Source organism: Equus caballus, chromosome 19 (genome assembly GCF_041296265.1).
Source record: "Equus caballus isolate H_3958 breed thoroughbred chromosome 19, TB-T2T, whole genome shotgun sequence".
Taxonomy (NCBI): domain Eukaryota; kingdom Metazoa; phylum Chordata; class Mammalia; order Perissodactyla; family Equidae; genus Equus; species Equus caballus.
Genome location: NC_091702.1, coordinates 44,621,296 through 44,648,101, shown reverse-complemented (window position 1 = coordinate 44,648,101; position 26,806 = coordinate 44,621,296). Strand labels below are relative to the sequence as shown.

The following is a 26,806-nucleotide window of genomic DNA, read 5'->3' as shown; positions in this document are numbered from 1 at the left end:
TTTTCAAATCATATAAAATAATATTTTAGAAAAATTTCTGAAAAAACAAAATGTTACCCATACATAATCCAACACAATTCTTGGGTACACCTTTTCAATTCTTCATTTCTTTTCAAAAATAGTTGTGGTTAAATGAAATCTGAATCCTATGAAAATATTCTTTAAAAATCTAATTTATTAAAGCATAAAGAGATTAAATTAGAGACTATGTTTCAAAAGTAAGGTTTGTTTATATCGATTCTCTTTTGCTCAACTCAAACCAACATCCCTCATGCCCTTTTGGGAACAAATTAAATTGAGTACTGTTAATAACCACCCCCCTCCTTTTTTTTTAATTTCCTAAGGACTTCTTAGCTATAAGGTACCATTACTATGGAGATCTAAAATAGTTTTTACCGATACAACTACAGTCTAAATAAAGATAAGGGTGTGATGAGAAGTCATCCTGAATAACGCTTGTTTGGAAAACTACTGTTTCTACCTTTCATACAGTCAACAAGGTTTTACTGAATACTTCTCCTCTACCCTTAACTCTACTGTAGGAGGTCAGAAGTATGACATACTATTTGTCTTCAAAGAGCTTATAACATAATTGGGAAAACAAGATACATACATTTTATAGAGACAGCTAATAAAACTATGTCCAGCTCTGGTTTACCTTTAAAACTTTATATCTCATTATTTTCTCCTTTTAACCTTTTCCTCCAGCCAAATAAAAATACCTACCATCTCACACCTTTCTACCTCTGCCTTGATTCACACTGCTCCTACCTTTGTGTGCTCAGGAACTACACTCCCTTCAAGACCCAACCCATCTCCTCTGGGATACTTGGACCTATTCTTCCAGAGGACAGGTATCTTTTTAAAATTTCCATAGAACTGCATCTGTACCTCTCCTATGGTACTCATTACTTTCCTCTCAATAATTATTTTGTACATCTCTATTCTTCTAATAGATTACATTTCTTTAAGTCAGAATCTAGAACTAAATATCTTTATGTAGCTAAAATACTTTGTGCAATTTTTAAGTGCCAAATGAATGGCACAAATGACTATTACAGTGGATTAGTAGAAAAAATGTTACTATGAGCTGGTATGATTTTGAAAAGCTTCTTGGAAGTATTAGAAGCTAAGCTAAGTAGCACTTAGACTGTGTATGTGTTTAAAGCCAAGGAAAGAAAATTTAGTGGGGAACAACAGAGCAACAAAAGGTTTAAACACTATAAAATGTCCAAGCAAAACAGTGCCTAGGAAGAGAATTTAATTTGTCAACAAGGAAATTATTTGAAACTTTCAAGGATGCAACTTCTGTAATTGCTATGGAGTTACCAAATTTTAGGGCCAGAGGGACTTTGCAGTGGCTTTCAAACTGTGCTCTTGGGGGTTCCAAAGGCTGATGCTGGTATGGCAAAGGGCTCTAAGCTCGCCACCCAGAATTCAGAAGAGAACAGCTCCACTTGTGTATACAGGGGCTCTGAGTAGGGACTCCAAGGGTTGAGAGGCTAGAATGAGAGCTGAATGCAACCAATCTAGACCAATTCACTTATTTGACAAAAAAGAAATACTGAAGTTCAGAAAAGTTAAGGCACTTGACCAGGGGGTTAGTGAGTGAATAACCAATGAAGCAATGAAAGCTGGGAGAGAAGACCACTTATTAAGCATGGAAGTGAAAGAAATGAGAAAAAGGAGATGACAAGTAATAGTTAAGAGGCAATCCATTTAAGAGTAAGTATTACAAAGGATGAGGAGACAGATTTATTTGAAGGCAGAGAGGAAGCAGCCAGTACAGGGAAACTGAATATGAATATTGAACTAAAATTGAATATTCGGTGAATAATCAAAAGAACAAGATTCCAGAGGAACTAGGATGAAAAGGGAAGGAGAATACAGGTAATGCTTTCGGAAGAAGTAAGAATAGGCGCATATTTTGAAACAGAGAATGTAGATGATAGAGCTCAGTAAGGTCGTAAGTTAAAGTCATTTCTCAAAAGTGAGAAAGAACAAAAGAGAAAGTTAGTGCAGTGATTAGAACTCAGTTAATTCTGCCTGATATTCATAGATTGGAAGACTTAATATTGTTAAGATGGTAATATTCCCCAAGTTGATCTACAGATTCAAAGGAGAAACTAACAACCTGATCCTAAAATTCATATGGAAATACAAGGGATCCAGAAGAGGGAAAAACAATCTTGAAAAAGAAAACCTAAGTAGGAAGACTCACACTCCCCAATTTCAAAACTTTCTACAAAGCTACAATAGTAAGTAAGATAGTGTGGTAATGGCATAAGGATAGACATATATATCAAGGAATAGAATTCAGAGTCCAGAAATAAACTCTGACATTTATGGTCAACTGATTTTCAACATAGGTGCCAAGACACTTCAGTGGGGGAAAAAACCAGTCTTTTCAACAATGATGCTAGGCCAATTTGATACCCACATGCAAAAGCATGAAGCTGAAGCCCTACCTCACACCATACACAAAAATTATCTCAAAATGGATCAAAGGCCAAAATGTGGGAACTAAAACTAGAAAATTCTTAGAAGAAAAGATTGCAATAAATCTTGACCTTGGATTAGACAATGATTTCTCACATATGACTCCAAAAGCATAAGCAACGAAACAAGAAATAAATAAAATGTACTTCATCAAAATTAGAAACTTTTGTTCTTCAAAGAACACTATCAAGAAAATGAAGATAAAATGGTGTCACTGCTGTGGGAAATAGTTTGGCAGTTCCTCAAAATGTTAAATGTAGAATTACCATATGACCCAACAATTCTACGCCTAGGTACATCCAACAGAACTGAAAACAGGGACTCATTCAAACAGACACTTTTACACCAATGCTCAGAGCAGCATTATTCACAATAACCAAAAGACGGAAGCAACCCAAGTGCCCATCAACAGATGAATGGATAAACAAATGTGACACATACATACAATGGAATATTATTCAGTCCTAAAAGAATGAAATTCTGATACATGCTACAACAGTGTTGAACCTTGAAGAAATTATGCTAAGTGAAATAAGCCAGGCACAAAAAGAACAAACACTAAATGATCTCACTTATAAGATGTAACCTAGAGTAGGCAAAATTCATAGAGATAGAAGGTAGACTAGAGGTTACCAGGGACTAAGGGAAGGAGGGAGGAAAAGAGAGTTATTGCTTAATGGGTACAAGTTTTCATTTGGTCACACAATGTTGTAAATGTACTTCATGCCACTAAACAGTATGCTTAAAAATGATTCAAAGATAAACTTTAAGTTATGGTTTTCAAAAAAGTGAAAAGACAAACCATGGAATGGGATAAAATATTTGCAAATCATGTATCTGATAAGGGATATGTATAAGAACTCTTACAACTCAACAGCAAAAAGACAAATAATCTAACTTAAAAATAGGCAACGGATCTGAATGGACATTTCTCCAAAGAAAATACACAAATAGCCAGTAAATACATAAAAAGATGCTCAACATCATTACTCATTAGGGAAATGCAAATCAAGATCACAATGAGATACCACTTCACACCCAATAGGAGAGTTCAGTTAAAACAAAAAAGACAGATAACAAGTGTTAGGTGCTGGGGGCGGGGCGGGGGGGAAGTCATAGGATTTTAGGGTGATGAAAACATTCTAAAAATTAGATTATGGTGACAGTTGTACAACTCTGTGAATACACTATAAACTATTAAACTGTACACTTTAAAGGGGTAGGTTTTTGATATTGTGAATTATATCTCAATAAAGTAATTTTAAAAGTTTTGCATGATAACACAACTGACATCATGAAAAATGTGAATGAGAGGACTTCTTCCCTCAAGGAGCTAGCGATTAAACTCAAAATAAATTAACTGGAGAAAATTAATGATTAAGTTATCTGCTACACTCTGATAATCAAGAAGTAACAGCTTATTCAACTAGAAGCAACAAGAAAGTTCCTTTAACAAAAAAAGTATTAGAAACATTAACGCCTTAAAAGATATTTGTACAAATGTTCCTTTGTTGCTAAAAACAACCCTTCACAGCCCCCAAACTAAAGAGAACAATTATGACTGCTATGTCAGCCAGAAAGGAATATAAATGCAAATGCACCTTCCACGGACATTTACTTTTGGATTATCCTTATTTCTAATCCTTTCTGTCTTTTGTTCTTTAGAATGTATTTCTTCCCTTTTTTCACCCTACCATCTTTCTTCATATCTTCTTCTCTCGCACTTTTTTTCCCCTCTTCTTCATTTTTAACTAGCCATTCTAGAAATAAGACATTCTAAAATTTAAGTTTTGCCAGTTAAGGATTCTTCTTTGTTTATGGATTAGGTAATGTACTTATATGGTTCAAAAAAATCAAAACAATACAAAAAACTATATAGGAAGCAGTCTTCTTTAGCCCTCCACAGGTACCTTTATTTGTGTGTGCTTCTTTCCAGAGTTTCCTGACAGAAGCCTAAGTTTCTTGACACAATAAATACATAATCTTTTTTATTTTTCCTTCTTTCTTATAAGAAGATATCATATTTATTCAGTACTATGCATTTTTTTTTTCCTTCAGTAGCTTGGAGATATTATCTGTAGAAAAAGAGCTACCTCATTCTCTCTAACAGCTGACACCTTTCACTGATAGATATATACACTACAATTTACTTAACCAGTCCCCTATTATTTCTAAACATTTCCTACTATAAATAATATTGTAATGGATACCTTATAAATACATTATTCATATATTTGCAGGTATTATTTGTAGGATAAATTCTCAAAACCAGATTTCTGGTCAAATAACAAATATATTTGTGATTTTGAAACACACTGCCAAATTGGTCCCTACAGGAGATGTTCATGTGCACCCCTGGCAGCCATGCATGAGGATGTTTCCCTATAACTTTGCCACACCCTGCCATGTGGTTCCTGACGACTGCAAATCTAACAGGTGAAAAAACAGCATCTCAGTACGAGGCTGAGTCACTTTATATGTCACTTTCCGAGAACTGTCTGCACATATCTTTCATCTATTTTTTTTTTCTTTTTTACAAGTTTGCTTGTCTTTTTCTTGATGATTTATAAGAGCTTTATTAAAGAGACTGGTCATTTGCGTGAGTTCCAGGATTTTTTCCTGGCCTTTTTTTCCCCCTTAATAGTAGGGGTACTACTAATGGCTTTAATTTTCATGTAGTTGAATTTATCAATCTTTTCTTTTACAGATATTAGATTTTGAGTGTTATTTAGAAAGGACTTTCTCACTCTAATCTACCCATATTTTCAATGACACATTTACAGTTTTGTCTTTTACACGCAATCTGATACATTTGGCGTTCATCCTGAGGTAGAATGTGAGATACAGATAAAACTTCATTTTTCCAGATGGCTATCCAGTTTTCCCAACACCATTTACTGACAAGTTCAGTGTTTGTTATCACATTTTTTATCACTTCTTTATCATAATCATATACTATTAAGTTCCACGGGTCTATTTCTAGACCTATTCTGTTCCATTGGTCTGACCCAAATGTTTTCATTATTAAGACTTTATAATACACTGTATCATCTGGTAGGGCTAATCCCCCCAATTGTTCTTCTTTTCCTTTGTTCCTCTGGTTTGTCTTGTTTGACCACTTTCTACATTACTTCAGAATCAGCTTGTCTAATATTGGGGGGGGGGGGGGGGGCGGGGAGCTGCCTGATATGTTTGTCAATTTATGGAAAATTAATATCGTTTACGATGTTGATTCTTCTCACAGAAAAAAAAGGGACATGTCTCCCCACTTGATCAAATTTCATTTTGTGTCCTCAATGGTGTTTTAACGATTTTTTCTTATGGGATTTTCTACATTTCTTGTTGATACTGTAAAAAGGGTGTTTTCTTCTGTCATATCTTCTACTGTGAGTGTGTACATGCAAAGTGTATGGATTTCTGCTATTTTTAATGAATTTGCTAGTCTGCAGTAATTTTTCAGCTGACTCTCATGGATTTTCTAAGTTTACAATAATAGTGCTTACAAAAATAGTTTTTTAAACTATAATATCTTTCTCGTCTACTTTTGCCGACTACTGTTCTCAAACATTTTATTAAAAAGTATTGGTGATAATGTGCTTTGTATCCTCTTCCTGACTTTGGTACTTTGATATGTTTCTTGAATGGAAATGAAAATAAAATGACTGACATATATTTCCCTAAGAAAAATAAAAACTTAAATGAAATTTCTTTAGAAGAAAATTCCTTTATTGTTTTTCCCCTTGAGGGCCAAAACCCCTCTACTGGAAAAAGGAAGCCAATCTGTACGACATTTGAGTGATTTTATGATTAACAGAAAAAGCTTACTTGAAAAATACCAAGAACTTTGTAAATACTGTTTACAATTCAAGAAAGCAGTAACATGGTGAGAACAAAACAATCTTAAGGCGTTCCACTAATGGTAATTTTCCAATACCCAAGGGGCCTGGAGATTCTCTTCTAATGGTCATCTACTGAGATCACAAATTTTCCCCACTGTGGTATTTCTCTCTGGTAACCTTGACACTGCACACTCTGAGCTGTTTATGGATAAGAATTCTTACCATATATGGGCAATTATCAGGGGAAATTATATACAAAAAAGTGATAAGGGCATAAGCTTTATGCACAAATTAGCTCACTATGGCTTGACATATTAATCTGATTTTGGGCAGTTTCAACTAACCCTCTTCTTCTTCAAACCATTCCAATCTGGCTTCTGCACTTACTTCATCAAAATAGTTTGTGCAAATCACCTTAAGGTTAGCAAACACAACCAAATCTCTTCAGTTATCTTGGTAGACCTCTCAACAGCACTGAACTCAAGTGATCCTTTTCTTTTTCTTTAAATTCACTTTTCCCTTGGTTTCTATGATATCCATGCTCCTTCAATCTCTGTGACTGCTCCTCAGTGTTCTTTCCAGCTCATCCTCCTCCCTCCAACAATGAAATGTCTTAGTTCTTCAAAGCTTCTTCCTAAGTTTTTTGCTTTTCTCATTCTATATTATTTTCTTTGGCAAGAAGGGAAATATCTTTTTCCATAGCTTTAATTACTCTCAAATTTGAGCTCCAGACCCATACATCCAAACTGCCTACTCAACATATCCACTTCTATGACACTTAGGCATCTCAAACACATCATATCTCACACTAAACTCGAGCTTAGTCCTTCTCCAGAATCCCTATTTACATGAATGGCACTCCCATCCACCTAGTCTTGCAAGCCAGAGGCTTGCATAACTTTTCTCTTCTTTATCCCCTTTCCATACTCAACCAATAAACAAGTCCTACTGATTCTACCTACTAAATATTTCTCAAATCTGCCCACTTCTTTCTGTTTCCCATTGTTATCACGCAAGTTCAAGATACTATTATGCCCCAGCCTGGACTATTATATAACAGCATCCCAAGAGTAGTCTCTCTGGGATCCACTCCCATCTCCTTTCAATTCCACAACACTGCTAGATTTTCTTAACATAAGTAAATCTGATCATGTTTAAAGCCTATTGATGGCCTTCCACTGTTTTTAGGATAAGGAAAAAAACCCTGGGTCCTCTACTATCTGGCCCCTGCCTTTCGCTCATATCTGATACTTCTTCACAACTCCCCCCTTACTTTCTGAGCTCTAGTCAAAGTGGCCTCCGTTCAATTCCTAGAACTGTCACGCTTCTTCTCTCCTCTAAGATCATTTTCTCCTAAAATTCCTCCCCCAAACCCATTCTTTGTTATGAGAGTGAATGATAGGGCTTTACACTCAAGAAATGTTATCTACTGTTCTTATTAATCAGAATGAAAATGGCAATTTTTTAAGTAAAAATCTAGGCCAAAATATTTATGACGATACCCGTGACAAAGTTCACACGACCTAGTAACATATACTTGACAACAGAAGGGACCGTCCATCTTTAATAAGTCAGAACCAAATGTTAAATGAGATAATCTGTGTGAAGTAATTCAAGAACAAAGCCTAGCACATTTTAATAGCTCAATAAATGTTAGCTATTAAAAATACAAATGGAGAGGTTGATGATAAATGATTACCATTATATTTACCTATTGATTACAGTTATAACCCAGTAACTGGGCTATATATCCCAAATAAAAACATCCTTAACCTAGACAATAAATTCAGGAAAAGGGGAAACAAGGAGGATTATTGAAACAAATACATGGACACCCAGCAATATGCTTAAAACTTCAGAGAATATAAGAAATAGAAGAAGATCACTGGCATAAAGTCCTTCCAGGTTAGAAAGATAATTTATCAGTCTAAGAAGACCCCATACACTGTGCAGGAAACTGTATTCTATAGGAAATCATCTGAGACTAAATCATAACCAATGAAGTATAAATTAGGTTATTAAATAAAAACTGTGAAGCTGTACAGTAACATGAAGACACGTCAGTTAAATCAAACTGGCAAAAAAACCAAAAGGTCTTAAGTTAACTAATGAAAGAAGTAATTTTTCTGGATAGTAAATTTTTTAAAACCCATCTTTCTAGTAACATAGAATGGTTTTCTTTCCCTAGAATAGAGGTCAGGGAGAAACTTCAGCTCCTGCATTTAAACTTTGGAAACACTGGTAACTTTTGCCCACTTTGAAAAATAACAGGTTGGGGTCACCACCTCCCCCCACAAAAGAAAATTAAGAAAGTTCTTTCATTTTTTCTGAGCTTCTTTTCTTTTGCTGAGCTATGCAATTATACATTTACACTGTAATTTTTCAAGTGGCCTAGTTTCCTTAGGATGAAACAGCGAATGGCAGGTGGGGCACTGTTCCTTGGCTTCTACAGACCAGCTTTTAGACTTCCACTTTATGAGACACACAACACTGAGAATGATAACCACCTCTTGTAAGAGCACCATGCCAGGCAAACCCTATTCAGAATTTTAAAGATTTGAGAGTTGGTCTAGGAATCATATGTGAAAAATAAACAAACAACATTGTCCTAATTCTGAAAATAAGTTGAATACCATATAATTATGGCAATTCCCACATCTCATTTTTCTACCAGCCAATATATGCAGACCATACACAACCGGTACTAATATCTAAGCATATTAACACTAAGTAATTCATGTCCCAACCATGGCACCTAGGCAATACAGGACCTAAATTAAAGTAATAGTAATTAATGGAAATACCATCTAAATGTGACATATGTAACTATTTTCTAATTATTTAAAAAAGTTAATTCAGAATATCTCATAGGTGTATCTTCTAGAGATGTGGATTTAAAATGTTTTTAAAATTAGTAAAATGACTGAATATATGGGTATCAGTGTGTCCCTACCAAAAATGTTAGAATCCCAAAATGTAAAACAGATTTAAACAGTGAGCTAAGTAAACACGCTCCTGACTTGTAAACATTGTTAGTCTATTTTTAACTTAATATAAACCCACAATTTCCAACTACCTCTTGAAAACAAGTGCTCTGAAATAAGAGATCCAAAGTGAAGACTACGCTAAGCACATGAGGGGGTTACCAAATCAAGTGACTCTACATCGAATCCCCTATACTGCATCCCATAAAAGGGAGGAACTTGGCATCAGTTTATTTTCTTTCTTATTTATGGTGTTGTCTTCATATAAGACTAGATAAATGGGGGGCCAGTCTGGTGGCACAGCGGTTAAGTGCGCATGTTCCACTTCAGCAGCCCGGGGTTCGCCGGTTCGGATCCCGGGTGCGGACACGGCATCACTTGACAAGCCATGCTGTGGTAGGCGTCCCACATATAAAGTAGAGGAAGATGGGCACGGATGTTAGCTCAGGGCCATGCTTCCTCAGCAAAAAGAGGAGGATTGGTAGCAGTTAGCTCAGGGTTAATCTTCCTCAAACCAAAAAAAAAAAAAGACTAGATAAATGGACATCAGCTTTCCTTTTCTTTTTTTTTTTTTAATTAAACAGGGTATCAAAGGATGAAGGACCATTCTCTCAAAAACATACTCTTTTCATCACTAAAATTCTTTTTCCTAATCAGGGTCCTTTGACTTTTTTCCCAGCCTCACAATTGTCTCTATTATCCTGTCACAATAAAATGATTTGTCTTTTTACATTAATTGCAACCTATCCTTTTATTTCATGCATAATGCAATTGAGAAATATGATGTAGACGCTCTAACATGAGCAAGGAGCTTAAAAGAACTTTTACATAAAGAATCCTGGTAGCCTGACTCAGAGTTAGTGACAATTTCAGCAGCTATCTTTTCTGAATTCAGCTGTCAATTAAATAGCTGAAGAGAATGAACAGGGAATACAAGTTCTAGGAACATGGCAAGAAGCAGTCGGCTATAAGCACTCTATTTTTCAAAGTGTCATCTTAAAAATGCAGGTGAAATATGCATTCCAACATAGAATACCTATCTTATTTATGTCTTTTAGCTTACAATTTTATTGAGCACCTACTACGTGTCAAGCACTTGGTGGGTACTCTTCCATTTAAATCAACTCTATTCTTGTCAATTAAATTATCCCCATTCACCAGGCTAGGAAACTTTTGCCCAAAGTCATGGTGCCAATAAATTAGGCCCAGGAATCAACCCTAGAGACCTTCTTTTATCTCCAGAAAAGCCACTTCAGCACCAAATTCATCTACCTCATGGTTTATCTCAAAGTGATCCCAAACTGTGGACCAAGAATATATCAAGTCATAACCCAGGCTTTCATTGATTTGTTTAGCAAGTACTAAGTGTTTGTCAGTGTCTGGAAATGAGAGGAAATAACCTGGAAAATGACAGTAGTGGAATGGTTAAAACCTAGTTGTGTTTTTTTTTTTTACACTCTTTTACTATTTGATAAATTTTCACAAATGAATATACCTTTGAAAGCATCATCACAACCAAGATAATGAATTTATCTGAAACTACAAAGTTCCCTGTTACTCTATATAGTCCCATCCTCCCGCCGCCCTTCTGTCATTCCCTCCCCACTTCTCCAGGCAACCAATTGTCAGCTGTCTGTCCCTATAGTTTATCCTAATTATTATTATAAATATTTTCAGACACAAAAGTAGCAAAGAATATAAAGAGCCTTCATTTACCCATCACTCAGCTTTAATATTATGAAGATGAGGCAAATTTTATTTCATCTCTTTCCATTACTTCTTTCTTCTTTCCTTTCTTATTTTAATCAAGTAAACTTTTTACTGGAGTATAGCAGTGACAGAGAAAAGTAAACAAATCGTAATTACAGCTCACTGAATTTTCACAAAGTTCTCTGACTCATTCAACCAGCACCCACAATCAAGAAACAGAACATTACCAGCACCTCCTGAGTGCCTCTTGAGGCCTCACCTGGTCACTCATCCCTCAGAGAGAACCACCATCCAGACCTCCAACATCAGAGATGAGTTTTGCCTTCTAATGAACTGTTTATTACGGAAATTCTAAAGCACATAAAAAAGTACACAGAAGGTACCCTCGCCATATTTTTAAAACAACTATTGAAATGTAATATACCTACATAAAAGTATACAAAACATAATATAGTCTGAGGAATTTTCTCAAAGTGAACAAATCTCTGTAATCACTATCCCAACCAACCAACAGAGCATTGTGAGCACTGCAGACACACTTCCACTCGCTCTCTGTCAGGAACCACAATCCTGATTTTTAACACATAAGTCATTTTGTCTTGTTTATGAACTTCACATGAAGGAAGTCATATAGTACGTATTCTTTTGTGTCTAGCTTCTTTCATTCAATGTTATGCTTTTAAGATTTATCCACAACATGGTGTCTAGTATTCTATCATATGAATGTATTATAATTTATTCATTTAACTCTTGATGGAAATCTGGGTTGTTCCCAGTTTCTGGCTATTAATAACAATGCTGCTTTAACATTCTTGGACACATCTTTGGTGAATATATGTACACCACATAAGCATACAACTAGGAGTGAAAATGATAAATCATAGGGTTTATGTGTGTGCAGCCTTGGCAGAGAAAGTTTACTAAAGTGGATGTGCCAATTTACACACCCACCAGCAGTATACAAGAGTTCCAATTGTTCCACATCCTTGCAAGTACTTTGTATGACCTATATTTTTCATTTTAGCCATTCTGGGGTGTGTGCAAGTGGTATCAGATTGCAATCTTAAGTAATTTTCCTGATGACTAATTGAGTACCCTTCCACAGTTTACTAATCGTTTGGATATCCTTTTTGTTGTGTGTTAAGTATCTGTTCAAGCATCTGGCACACTTTTCTATTGGCTTGTCTTTTCCTAGATAGATTAGTAGGAATTCTGCACATATTTGCAAGGCTTAGTTTTCACTTACTTAATGCTGTCTTTAATGAAGAGAATATCTGAAGGTTAATGTAACCCAATTTATCAATTTTTTTCTATTATGACTAGCACTTTCTACATCCCAGCTGAGGTTATATCTTTTTCTGTTTTCATATTTTTCTCTTGTGATATTTCTGATGTCTTCCATTTCACCAACTTTCTCTTTTACTGCCTCTGTTCTTCCATTAAATCTATATGTTATGCTCTTTATATCAGTTATCATATTTTTCAATTCTAGAATTTTTCATTTGCTTCTTTTTATAGATTGCAATTCTCTGGTAAATTCTCCACTTTTCATCTATTTTCTGTACCTTTTCTAATATTTTCTTAAGCATATTAGTTACACTTTAAATTTTAAAGCTCTTCTCTGCTAACTCTAATAGCTGGATTACCTGAGAAATTGTTTTTATTATCGATTTTTTTCTCTTACCTTTCTGTGATTCTGTCCTATCACTTGATATGATTATAATTTTTGACTGGATGCAAAATGTTGTATATGAAAAATTATAGAGGCTCTGGAAGATGTTAAAGAGAGCTCACCCTTTCTTCTGAGCACGTAGTGTGGAGGCTGATAACATAAATTCCCAAATGGGTTAAGCCCACTTGAGGCTGAGTTATTTTATTGCAAGCCCAAGACTCTGGCTTTTTAAAATAAGAAATGTTTCTTTTCTTCCCCATTTCTTGTCTATTCGCAAAAAATGGGCAGTGAGGGGCTGGCCCCATGGCCTACTGGTTAAGTTCGGTGCGCTCTGCTTTGGAGGCCTGGGTTCAGTTCCGAGGTGTGGACCTACACCTCTCATCGGTGGCTATGCTGTGGTGGTGACCCATGTACAAGACAGAAGACTGGCACAGATACGAGCCCAGGGTGAACCTTCAAGTAAAAAGAGGAAGATTGGCAACAGACGTTGGCTCAGGGCAGATCTTCCTCAGGAAAAAAAAAAAAAAAGTCAGTGACAAGCTAACTGCCTTAGTGCTTTAATAGTGAATACTTAGTACCAACAACTATAATACTTTTACAATAGTATTTCTAAAATTTTATATAACCTGTTCTCTCTAATAGCATCAGGTCTCTACCAATTTCCTTATGTACTTTTAGATTACTCAATGTGAATGAGGCTGTTCTTACTAAGATTACACCATTAATTTAACACATAATGTGGTAACGGCATTTTAAATGTTGCAAGCAAAGAATGAATCTGATAAATTATATTCTATATAATTAGAATATAAACACAAATAAGTCATGCTAAAACTATTTTCTAAAGGTAACTTATTTTTCATATGATAGGATGTAAGTTAAATTCTTTTAGTGCTTTAGTTTGGTACTAAACACTTATTTACGTGAAATATACAGTTTAACCAGGTTTTGTTTTGTTTTGGTGAGGAAGATTGTCCCTGAGCTAACATTCATGCCCATCCTCCTCTATTCTGTATGTGGGACACCACCACAGCATGGCTTGATGAGCAGTGTATAGGTCTGTGCATGGGACCCGAACCTGTGAACCCTGGCCTGCCAAAGCAGAGCACACAAACTTGACCACTACACTACCAGCCTGGCCCCTTTAACCAGTTTTTTAGATAATAGATGTTATGTAAGAATACTTACATTATGTACTGAATATAAAAAATTATTCATACTGTTCTTTGAAATATATAATAAAACTTATGCTCCATACTTAACAAGCAAAAAAACGAAGACTAATATTTTTGCCAAATTTTTGGTTTTGGACTTCTACATATTTCAGAAAATACTTACATTAATATAAACTCATTACCATTTGATTTTTTTATTTTGCATTATGGTTAGAAATACAAAGTTAATATTATATAAAAATGAAATTAAATATGGCGTTATCTTGGAAAATACCAAGAGGTCTTTCAAGAAAACAATGCTTTTTTTTTTTTTTTTTTTTTGGCTTTATCTACCCAAACCCCTCCCTGTACACAGTTGTACATCTTAGTTGCAGGACCTTCTAGTTGTAGGATGTGGGACGCCGCCTCAACGTGGCCTGACAAGTGGTGCCATGTCCACGCCCAGGATCTGAACCCTGGGCCGCTGCAGCGGAGAGCGCGAACTTAACCACTTGGCCACGGAGCCAGCTCCGAAAACAATGCTTTTTTTATCAATTTGAAAAAACATGTCTATGGGGAAAAAATTGCAAATCATATCTGATACATAAATAAATATATAAAGAATACTCAAAACAATAAGAAACAATTCAATTTTTTTAAATGGACAAAAGAATTGAAGAGACACTTAACCACCCCCTCCCCAAATAATATATATACACACACACAGATGACAAACAAGCAAATGAAAAGATGCTCAACATTTTTGGTCCATAGGGAAATGCATATTACAACTGCAGTGAGATACTTGCATACACACCTATTAGAATGGCTAAAATAAGGAAATCTGACCACGTCAAGTGCTGTCGAGAACGCAGATCAAATGAAGTTCTCATAAGTTACTATGAGACTTCAAAATGATACAGTCACTTTGGAAAACAGTTTGGTAGTGTTTTTTTCTTTTCTTTTTTTTCTTTTGAGGAAGATTAGCCCTGGGCTAATATCCACCACCAATCCTCCTCTTGTTTGCTGAAGAAGACTGGCCCTGAGCCAACATCCATGCCCATCCTCCTCCACCTTATATGGGGGATGCCTGCCACCGTATGGTTGGACAAGTGGTATGCAGGTCTATAACCGGGATCCGAACTGGTGAACCCCAGGCTGCCAAAGCAGAATATGCAAACCTAACCACTGCACCACCGGGCCGGCCCCCGTGGGTTCTTATAAAGTTAAGCAAACACTTACTATATGACTCAGCAACTCCACTCCCAGGTAGTTTCCCAAATGAAGTGAAAATACGTTTAAAAAAGCTGCATGCAAATTTTTATAGCAAACATTTATAGAAGCTTTATTCATAATCACCAAAAACTGGAAACAATCCAAATATGCCTCAACTGGAGAATGGATGAACCAACTGAGGTATATCCATACAGTAAAACACTGCTCAGCAATAAAAAAATAACAAATTACTGATGTATCAACAACATGGATGACTCTCAAATGCACTATAATAAGTAGAAGAAGCCAGACTCAAAAGGCTACGTACTGTAAGATTCAATTTATATGAAATTCTGGAAAAGGTAAAACTATAGACAGAAAAACATATCAGTGTCTGCACAGGATCGGGGTAGGCGAGGGGTTGACCTCAAAAAGACATGGGGGAACGACAGAACTGTTCTATAACTTGATTCTGCTGGTGGTTACACAAATGTGTATTTTTTACATTTGTATACACACATTTGTACACAGAGTGTATATGTAGTACACATAGCGTATACACTAACAATTGTAAAGTTTGCTGCATGCAAATTATACCTTAATTTTAAAAAATTTTAAAAAATATGAAGTCAATAAAACATATTTCCCTTAAGATGAAAGAGATAATGAAAATTTAAGCTTTATGCATATCTATATAAAACAATGGAAAATCCTCAGCTATTTTACAAAATAAAATAAAGCACTACTAGCCCATCTTCCTCCAAAAGATCAACAGTCTCCACCTCATGGATGAACAGATATGGCACTAAGAACTTAATTCAAGTTCTCTTTTGATTATTTCGATTTTCTCTGTGAAACAAGCAAGCAGACAATCAGCTAAAAGTGAGAGGGTAGAAGGAAAGGTTGGAGGTTTATGGAAAGGAGGAAGTATGAAACATTTGGGAGAAAGGTTGGCAAGCTTTTTCAGTAAAAGATCAGGTAGTAAATATTTTAGACCTTGAGGGTCATACAATCTCTGTCACAGTTATTCAGCTATGCTATTGTAGGGAGAAAAGAGCCATAGATATTATATAAAGGAATGGATATGGCTATGTTCCAATAAAATTTAATTACAATAATAGATAGCAGGTGCAAGTGGCCCATGGGCTGAACTATGGAACCTGTCTAGATGAATGGGAGACTGAATGGACTAAGGAATTAGATGATTTCTAGTAGGCACTCAAGGCCCACAAAGTTCAAAGTGACCCTAACTCAGCACAGCTTTCTGTTTTATTCCAGAAATGGAAAGAGTTAAATTTCCCAAAGTTGTAATTTAGCCAAGTGAGTACTATGCATGAGAGAGAGCAACGGGTATGAGTGCAAGCATGCAAGTGATTATGATAGATGACGACAGAATTTAAACTGGGTAAGGAAAGTGAGGAAGATGCGAGAAAAACGAAGGATAGCAAAAAGGAGGTAGAATCAGTGGATTGTAGGTCCCATGGGATACACAAGATTGTTGAAACCTAAGTACTAAAGAGCGTGGGCGGGAATGTTAGGAGGCAGTGCCTGGAAAACGAGAGACTGAAATCATGAAGAGACTGAAGTTTGGTAACCATTAGTCTAAGGTACGACCAAGAGTGAGGTAAAATGAAGGACACGATCACTAACAAAGCAGAGGTCTAACAACTGAGAGAGTACGACATTCAAAGAACAAACTTTGACAGGGGTTAGCACACTTTTTCTATAAATGGCTAGATAGTAAATATATTATGATTTGTGGGCCAAGAGGTAAAATCCAGAATATTGTATATATACTCAGATAATGAGAGGAGAAAACTCACAAGTTTTTATTGATGAAATTTAAAATATGATTTTTTTTTTTTTTTTGCTGAGGAAAAAAATTTGCCCTGAGCTAACATCTGTGCCAATCTCTCTCTATTCTATCTGTGAGTTGCCACCAGCATGGCGGCCACCAAGTGGTGTAGGTCCGCGCCTGGGAACCGAACCCAGGCCACCAAAGTGGAGGGCGCCAACCTTAACCACTGGGCCATAGGGGTGGCCCCAAGAGAACATAATTTTTCACCATACAGATGTACTAATAAGAAGACTGGAATTATTTTTTTTTTATGAGAGGAGGGAACATTTCACTAAACTGGAGATCAAAGTTAGTGTTTCCTATCATCAAAGACAACTGCAGATGTTTATCTGCGAATGCTGATCTGCAATGAGATTTTACATACTCTCTCTGAAATCGTCTTGTCCCAAAGATAGGTACTGATATCAATCCATGAAAATATAATTTTAATTAAGAATTACCTACCACTTGGAAGGCATTTGTAGAATTCTATTAGATTCTTTTCTGATATTTACTTTTTAGCATGCCATTACATTGCAGATTGATTACTTCCAACTAAAGATTAGGTGGAGTTAGTTTAATGGATTCTGAAATATGGAAATTGCCTTTGCACTTGCATCAATGTACAAAAACTGATGAAAGTACAGTTTGAGCTTGGAAAATATATCTACCCATATTTGTGTGGAAATGGAGATTTTCCTTCTTGTTGTGACTTGTTAACAGGATGGGAAGTGTATAAAGGAGATTGTGTCATTCAACATCAGCAGCTGTCACAATGACTTTACCACAAAAGTTTCACTATAAGCACTGTTGTCCCCTTGTAATATTAGGTCAAATTTATTATGAAGTGTTTTCAAGTCTTCAGCAAAAACTAATTTCCAAAGACATTCTTCAGTGTTCAATAAGAGTGGTCAAGAGTGGCTCCTCCTGGTCAGAAAAATTTTAACCTTGGCTCTATACTCAAAAACTCCCAATAAAACTCTAGTAATTCTAAGATATGAAATTGCTGTATCACGGGATAGGTCAGGATATTCAGCTTTTATATCAGACAAAAATTCACAGAACCCATGATGGTTAAATCCACTAAAGCAAACAAAGTTTGCTGTTGACACTACTGGTTCAATGACACACAATATACGGAAATGTTTTCCACAAAGTACTCTTCGTATAATATAATGAAATAGCCATAAGCTTTAAATGCTTTACATTTTTTCCAGCTTTGTTAATTAGTCCAACTAAACTTTGTTCTGCTTCACACCTATTTCTCCCACCATTGGTTGTAACTTATCTTAGCAGAGTCCACTTCAGATTATACTGAAATAAGGCTTTCTCGTGTATTCTTTTTAAGAAAAGAAAAGAAAAACAGCTTTACTGAAATAAAATTCACATACCACTCAACTCAACCATTTAAAGTGTCTAATTCCACTTTGAAAATATTCTTACTTATAGTTGTTCTACAAAGGCTAATTCTTCAGTCACTTTAAACTTGGGATTGTCTCCTTCCATAAGTAACTGAGTAGTACCGGCAACATCTGTCAACTCAAGAGCCAAGGAACCCACCTGAAGTCATTTGCCTTGTTTTTTAACTGACTTCTGATATTGCTCCATTTAGGACTTCATTTGAAAAGCAGGTTCCACAATAAAAGCTTAAAAACCAGTACTTTATACTAGTTTCACTTCTTTAGTTCCCTCTGCTTAAACTATTATTAAATTTCATGTATATTTATTCTTCCTTTGAAATATCTTATCATATCCATTTCATTCAATTTCTAGTCTTTAATGTCCTGTTCATAAGTTCAGGCCCTCCTCACTTAGCTAGAGTATGATAGTGGCATTCCTAAAAAATCTCATTATAAAAGCAATTGTTTCAATGAGGGAGGAAAAAAAGAAAGACTAGGATTAGTTTCAGAAATTGCTTTCCTGCAGTGGAAAAAAATATTAATAGCTAATTAATTAATCTAAAACGCAAACACTACTGAGCAAATAAATCCAGACTGTTATAGAAATAGTAGCTTCAACTCTCAATACAGTACATAATGATTTAATGTAAACTTCGAGTTTAAACAAAATATTCAGTAACATATTTACCATTCAAGAACTGTCATTCAAAATGTAAAAACAATGGAAATGTAACAGCTTAGAAAAACAAAATATCACATGAACTACAAGGGGAGAAATGACCAAAAATAAAAAATGCTATTATTCTGCTAAAATAGTCTGTTACCATTGTCTATTTCTTGGCTGCAACAATCTTTTCCTTTTTTTTCTTTTTCCAAGGAGGATTAGCCCTGAGCTAACATCTGCCACCAACCCTCTTTTTTTTCTTTTGTGTGCTAAAGAAGATTTGCCCTCAGCTAACATCTGTGTCCATCTTCCTCTATTTTATATGTGGGATGCCTGCCACAACATGGCTTAATAAGCCATGCATAGGTCTGCACCCAGAATCTGAAACCAGCGAACCTCAGGCCGCTTAAGTGGAGCACGTGAACTTAACTGCTGCACCACCAGACAGGCCCTCTTTACCTTTTTAATATCATAAAAAGCCTAGGTAAGATTAGTTAGCCATTGAGCAAATTCTCCTACTAAGTAGTAATCTAGAAGTCTTGGTAATTATGTAGAGCACCAAGCAATGTTTTTGGCAGGTAGCCTCTACCCCTCCCCGTAACAATCATTCTCCTCTTCTCTATCCTTGCTTCACATCTCATCCCCTTGATAACAGCCCCTCAAATGCCTCCTGTCCAGTCTCTAATATTTATGCCCATGGCTTATACATAAGGGAAACTCTTGCGTTTATCACTGAATCTTAACATTTTAAAATAATACCTTTCAGTTTCAGGTTCCCAAGAGTCCATTGTCCATTTTCCTCCAATTCTCATATAAAAAAATAAAATGTCTTAAGAAAAGGCAGATTTTTCTATAGGGATAAAGTTAGACCTTCTTAAGACTCTAGAGTTATAGCTGGTCAGAATACCACATCCCTCTCTATCCAATGACAAAGAACTAAGAGGCAGATGAAGCTAGCAAGAACATAACTGATTGATTTTGAAAAACAAAAAGAATTCCTCCATTACATAAGCACAAGAGGCCTCTACAGAAGATGTGGCTTCAAACAATAGCAGTAAATAGGTTGCTCTTTTTGTGCTGGTATTCATTTTATTTTTTCACAATTACGTTTGCCTTTTTAAATTCTAAATAATCTACAATCTGGTCAATTTCCCAAGTAACTAAGAGTTGACCGAATATATTTTCTATAATAATTAAAAATGCACACTGAAAGTTCTTGCTCAGCAGCCATTCTTCAAGCATCCTTAGAAAGTCAAAATCAAAACAGATAATTAAATGAGGTAAAAAAGAATCAATTAAGTCCTGTAAAGAATTTACAGAAGGATAAAAATATATGGGGGAAAAAGTCAATAAACTTAGTTTGTCTATCAGCTTTCTTACACAGCTGTGAAGAGGAGGCAATGCAGAGTTCTACGGAAAATAAAAAGTAGGAAGTACTTGCATCAATGACCAATAACGTCAAACTGCAGAAACACAGCATGAGAGATGAAGTTGGACAGATAAATAACCATGTAGTACTACATTAAGATGCCAAGCCTATGACCCTCATTTGCTTAACAGTATGAATGAAGCTAAACTCTCTCCACAAGATCTACAGAACAGCAAAACAAGTTACAAAAGAGGCAGAAGCTGTTATTATTACTGTGACTGCTTTCAAAGAATGTCCAGACACTTTCATAAAATTCAAATGGGGGCTGAAAACAGTGACATTTAAGTACTTTCAAAACATAGGAACTCTTCAGGGATAACACCTAAAGATCTTAAAAGTATCCAGAAAAACAAGAATGAATGACCTTGATAAGTAAGTAAATTTAGATTGCCCTAAATATTCTAAATTCTATTTCTTCATCATGATTGTGTTCAAATCAGACAGTACATTTTGTCAGCCACTCTTCTGCCAAAAGCCCAGATAAAATATATGAATTGTGAGCCTAAGTGTTATTAAAAGTCTGTCAGTCAAGTGAAAAACTTTACCAACAAATAAAAAATATTGTTGTCAGCTAGCCTAGATATCTGAAAACTTAATGAATTCAAGATTTGAAGGAGGATGAATGTTGGTCATCCACTCAACTGGGTTCTGGAACAATAAGTAGTAGCAGTTATCAAAAAGGCAGCTTCAAATATTGGAGACTCCTGAAGGTCTTCAGGTGTTCAAATTCAAGTAATTGGGTACTTTTCCAAAAGAACAGGGTGTCAAACGTTGGTAAAACAAAGCATCAGATCTAGACTCAACTGCCTTAATGCTTCATCTTCCGCAGAACGTAAAAAGGACGGGAGGGCGGGTGGTGCAGGAAAGAACCCACATTAAAGGAAGCCAAACTGACGAATGAAAGAGTAGAGAAATTTACCTTGTTCTAGACTACTCATGTTTTCTGAAGTAACTAAAAATGATTAAAAAAACAAAAACAAAAACATCAAAAGTGAGAAACTACTGTGAAGCACCTTAAAAAAAACTAGGAACTTCTATGTGTTAAGATAAATTTGGGTATTCCTTTTTCAGCTCTTTTTCTGAACATTTGTGCATCCTATAGTGTTCAAAAATGAAGAGGATCTGAAGTCCAGAAAATATAATTTTCTTTGTTTCACTGTAATATTCAGCAGTTTCCAAGTTTTGCCCACTTTTGATAAACTGGTCCAAACTGAAGTAACACTACATTCCTTGAAGTCGAACAATGTTGTTTCACTTGTTCAAAGAAATTTAATACCTAAAAGTAAACTTGATTAATAAATGTGCAATTATCTGAATAAATTATAATTTTTCATATCAGTTATAAACAGAACAGTTAAAAAAGTAATACATGGGCCAAACTTCCAGGTTTATTCACAAAACAATAATATCCTTCCAACACGGCAGTTACATGCCCTCGTATTTTAAAATGCTTACAGGATAAACCTGACACTCCTTAACTTGGCATCAAGCTATACTGACAAAATACTCCTAAAATCAAGCTTTATCGTCTTATCTCCTCATCCTCACTCTACCCATCCCTTTCTACCCTACTCAGGATGGTCATTTACATGCTGTCCATCTTGCCTTTGTTCACTCCATAGCAGCTGGAATTTGCTTTTACTCCTACATCCATAGACCTCATTTCAGGCAGGGATACCCAATTACCCACAAGCTCTAAGTAGGGCCAGGTCTGGGAATGGCTCTGCTCTTACTTGAACAAAATAAAAACCTCCACTCCATGTTTAAAACCAAGTTTTTTGTCAACTCAAAGTTTCCTTGGTGCATAAACTACCCTTTCAATTGCATGTGGTTAAGGGCACGAACTTTAAAGACCTGGACTGTGTCACTAACCAGCTGTGCACATAGGGACAGGTTACTTAATCATATTAACCCTTGTTCTTTATCTGTAAAAAAAAGAATAATAGTACCCTCCTCGCAGGACTGCTGTGAGGATAAAATGAGATAATTTATGTACATTTATGTATTGTGTTTAACACAGTGCTTGGCAGAGAAGAGGTACTCAATAAATTCATTTGACAGTATTATTAGGTTATGATAATGAATTTTTAGGAGTTTCTAGGCTTTTTTTTTTTAAGTTCTTTCTTTGCCAATTTTAAAGTATGCTTCTTTTTTTGGTGAGGAAGATTGGCCATGAGCTAACATCTGTTGCCAATTTTCTTCTCTTTTTTTTTCTCCCTAAAACCCCAATACACAGTTCTCTATCCTAGTTGAAGATCACTCTAGTTTTTCTATGTGGGATGCCACCACAGCATGGTTTGATGAGCTGTGTGTAGGTCTGTGCCCAGGATCCAAACTGGTGAACCCCAGGCCGCTGAAGCGGAGTGTGTGAACTCAACCACTCGGCCATGGGGCCAGCCCCAATTTCTAGTTTTTAACTATCATGAAGTACCTGCCTCCTTCTGGTTCTTTTAAACTAGCGTATCTGACACACTGCTTGTCCTGTTAGCCAGCATCTGCAATTGTCCTGAGATCTGCTTGTCTGATTTTTAACTTGCCAACTCTTTGTATGTTTCTGAATTGATTATTTACGTATCTGTTTATCTATCCTTGCCCAAAGATTCCCCATGTAGTGCACGCCCGATTTTTCTCCTGGTCCTGGCCTCCACCTTGTTTGTGCTCTACCACTTACGCTTCCTGTGATGACACTCGACTCTCACGTAACACACGAACTACAAAGGCTAAATCTAACTCACAGGGCCCTTGACGTTTCACCTCTTCCAGGAAGCCACCAACCTGAACCCTCACTGGTCTATTTCCTCTGAACTCCTACAGCGCAGGTTGTCTGTACTACCTGCACAGGATCTGTCAAATTGTGAGTCACATGATTTACACGTTCACTCATTCAATAATTATGCATAAACAAGAATGAGACCACTTTAAGAGATTCCCAATTTGTTAAACAAGAGACTTGTCAAAACGAAAGGTAACCCACTTCTTTTCATTTTTACTATAGACACTACACTAACAGAGAACATTTTATGTGGATTTGACAGGGAGGGATACTCACAAACATACACAAAATATACACACAATTAAAAACTAGGCAATCATCATAAAGCCTCTGATTTTTCATATTCAGTTCTAAGGCATAATGTTAAAATGGAGCTTATTTTCTGGATGACTTCTCCTATCCCCACAAAACAAAAAACCTTTAAAAAGTACGGTATACTCTTTTATATATATGTATGTGTATACATATGTATGTGTGTGTGTATGATTTCTTTTATATCTACTGAAATGTTTTGTTAGATAGCATTAAGCTTTTATATGTGTTATCAAATCTTTCAGTGTGAATTATTAACAGTTTTGCAGAGAGAAAAAAACGTGGTTTCTGAAAACTTCATTAAACCAGAGAATGTCAGTCACAGCAATCTGTACTTCCCTGCTGAATCTTTCTTGGCAAGCTCTGTCCATGCCAGCGCTGTCTGGCTTCAGCAATCATAATGCCAGGAGCTCACAGTGCAGGCAGCATTCTCAGGAGCACAAACATTATTCAGTTCCTTCATCTTCACAAGTAAGAATTAAACTCTAATTAGGTCTGTAACATTTCCTTTTAATAAGACTGCTCTATTATACCTAATAAACTATAAACTAGGTCTTCAAAACAATGAGAAGAAAACTGAAATTTTTATCAATAACCAAAACATACTAAAGGAAATACGAATATTGAGCTATAACTTAGTCAAGGGTGAATCAACATTCTCTCTGACTCCACCCCACTAGACCAACTGGTTTAAAAAAATAATAATGCTACTATTCAGCTATTTAATATGATTGTGAATAAAAGTCACGGTCAAGGAGAAAAGAAGATCAACGTATGTTTTCAGGCGTGAAGAATGCTAACTTAGAAGACAGGTTTTCCAAATCTGTTTCTTACTATATTCGTGTATACAGAATTGTATATTATCAAGAACTAAAGCTTTAAATCAAAAAAGAACTTTATGGAAAAAGAAACCTAATGAATATGCATAATTCTGAATGATTTGGTTTATTTTCAAAATCTCTTTTATTTTTGGGAGGAAAACCATTTGAAGTGAAAAATAAATTATGAAAACTACCACAACTATAACAACCTACCTTAATTTGCTATAAGAGAATATCAGGATAGGTATTCTGTGGCTTATTATTTAGAGGAATTTAAAAAATTAATATAAAGTTACAATTAAATATTGAAAATTGTACTTAAGTTCTTTACCTCTCAAATTGACACCCCCTCCTCATGGCAATCAGACTGGCTCCTTAGTTAGAGTAAGGGGTGACAAGGTGATGAGAAAACAACAAAACTGGACATATGCCATTCTAACATTTATTCTATACAAGCATTTGAAAATGCAAAGGAAAAGGCACCTTAGATAAAAGCATCTGATCACATAGTAAATGTGCAGATTTACTGAGACGATGAATGTTTAAGTTTAACCTTGCAATGTACCTGAGCAGTAATTCTGACCTAAACAAAATGATCGATTAGGATGATTATCTTTGACCTTGGCGTCAAGTCCTCACCTTCTCTCCCATATCCTCAAACACACCATAAGTAAGGGATCCATAACACATATACACAAAAAAAATATAAATCTCCCCTAAGTGACAAAAATAGCAGTCCCAAGGATATTTGCATTTTCACAGTTTTCAATGCCTTAGGCTAAAGGAATAAAGCTTTAACCAGAATTTCAGAGATCAGCTTCTGGTGAAAAAGTACTCTCCACTAAAATGATATTTCACAGGCTAGCGCAAATTTAGGAAACAGAATTAAGTGACAGCCTGTCTAGGCTGAGTTCAAAGTTTTTCTATTTGAAAACCAAATCAAGCTAGGTTCTCGGTTTTTAAAAGCCACAGATTTCTTTATTGGTGGCAAGAACAGCCAAGCAGGTAATGATTTTTAACCATATTGCAAATAGAGCAGAGAATAGGCTTGGGGGCTGGGAGACTGGAGGAGACAGGACAATGAGACCTAAAAGGATGAGGGAAGGTAAAAGTAAAACAGAGCTGTAAGAACTGGTAATTCTCCTCACCACACAGCCTTTAAGGATCACTCATTACCTTCTCGATAATTTAAAAATGGGTAAACATATGCAAAATCTTTTCTACTGCCATAACTATTTCCATGTACTCTTCTAAACAAAGAACCTACAGAGAGAAAGCCCTGACCTGGAAAAACTTTAAGGCACTACCCACCTCCAAAAGTAAAAGCCATTTAAAACACGAAACACAGAACCGTAAGGACTAAATAATAAATGATGGAGAATACATTTGTGGTTCTAAGTATATATTCCCAGATAAAGCTTATAGGTATAATGATTACAAGACAAAAATATCTTACTTTCTTCAAAGAGAGTTATAAAAAGAATTAAGAAAATGAAATAAAGAAGGAAAATCTATTCCCCTCTATCAGTTCCACCCGGGGGGGGGTGGGAATGAGGGAGACAATGGGGCAAAACTGAGGCTCTCTTCAGAAGAAACTTGACTGTTAAGGAACCACAGCGACTGTTTTGCCCTGGTTCCTCTCAATTCCTTATCTCCTTTTATGAGTATGTATTCTTTATAACATGAGAACTCCAGCCTTTGCTTCCATCCCTTTTAGACCCAGACTAAACCCATTTGAAGGTTAAGTCATAACCAGCTTAGTGGCAGAGCAAGAAAAACTCAAAAAGGCCAAAAGATATTGTTCTGCTCCTAGTCCCATTCTGCACAGTTAGCGATTTCACACGTGTACTGGAGTCACAGAGACCTGAGCTGGAATCTGGCTCCATCATACGCTAGATTATATAAATTTAGGAAAGTTTTTTAACTTTTGTGTGCTTCCTACTACTTTCTCATCTAAAAATTGGGGATAGTAATGCCTCCTCTTTCAAGATTAATCTGAGTACTAAATGAGATATTTAACAAAACACTAAGCACAATATCTGGTCTTAGTGAATTCTCAATAGATGCTAACTATCCATTATAACCTGTTTAAATCCAAGATAGCCCATGGTCGAGCATGGCTCTTTTTCCAAACAGTGAGATTACAAGATTGTGACCAGCACTTCAAAAAAGAATTTACTAGAAGAGAAGAGAAAATAGCAGAGTGCAATAAGGGTAAATATTGTTTTGAAAATCTTTTTTCAGAAACACACACACACACACACTCTTAACTGCACCTCCTGTAGTTTCCGTGTTGCCTTCCCTATGTAACCTTCAACAGACAGCACTTCTGGCTCTTCCTCAGGGCATAACAGCATTTTCTATGAAATTCTACAAAACATATTACACTGTGCTCGTTTATATCTTGGTCTCTCCCATTAGAATGTAAACTCCAAGGAAACAGCCTTACATTATCTCTCTATTCCCTGAAAAACACTAAAGGCTCAGTAAATTTTTG

The 26,806-nt window shown here is 35.8% G+C and overlaps 1 protein-coding gene across 12 annotated transcripts in view; it reads right to left on the bottom strand.

Annotated features, from left to right (window-relative positions):
* The window catches only part of ZNF148 (zinc finger protein 148), a 120,777-nt gene that overhangs the window by 7,319 nt on the left and 86,652 nt on the right, over window positions 1–26,806 (bottom strand). The window lies entirely within an intron of this gene.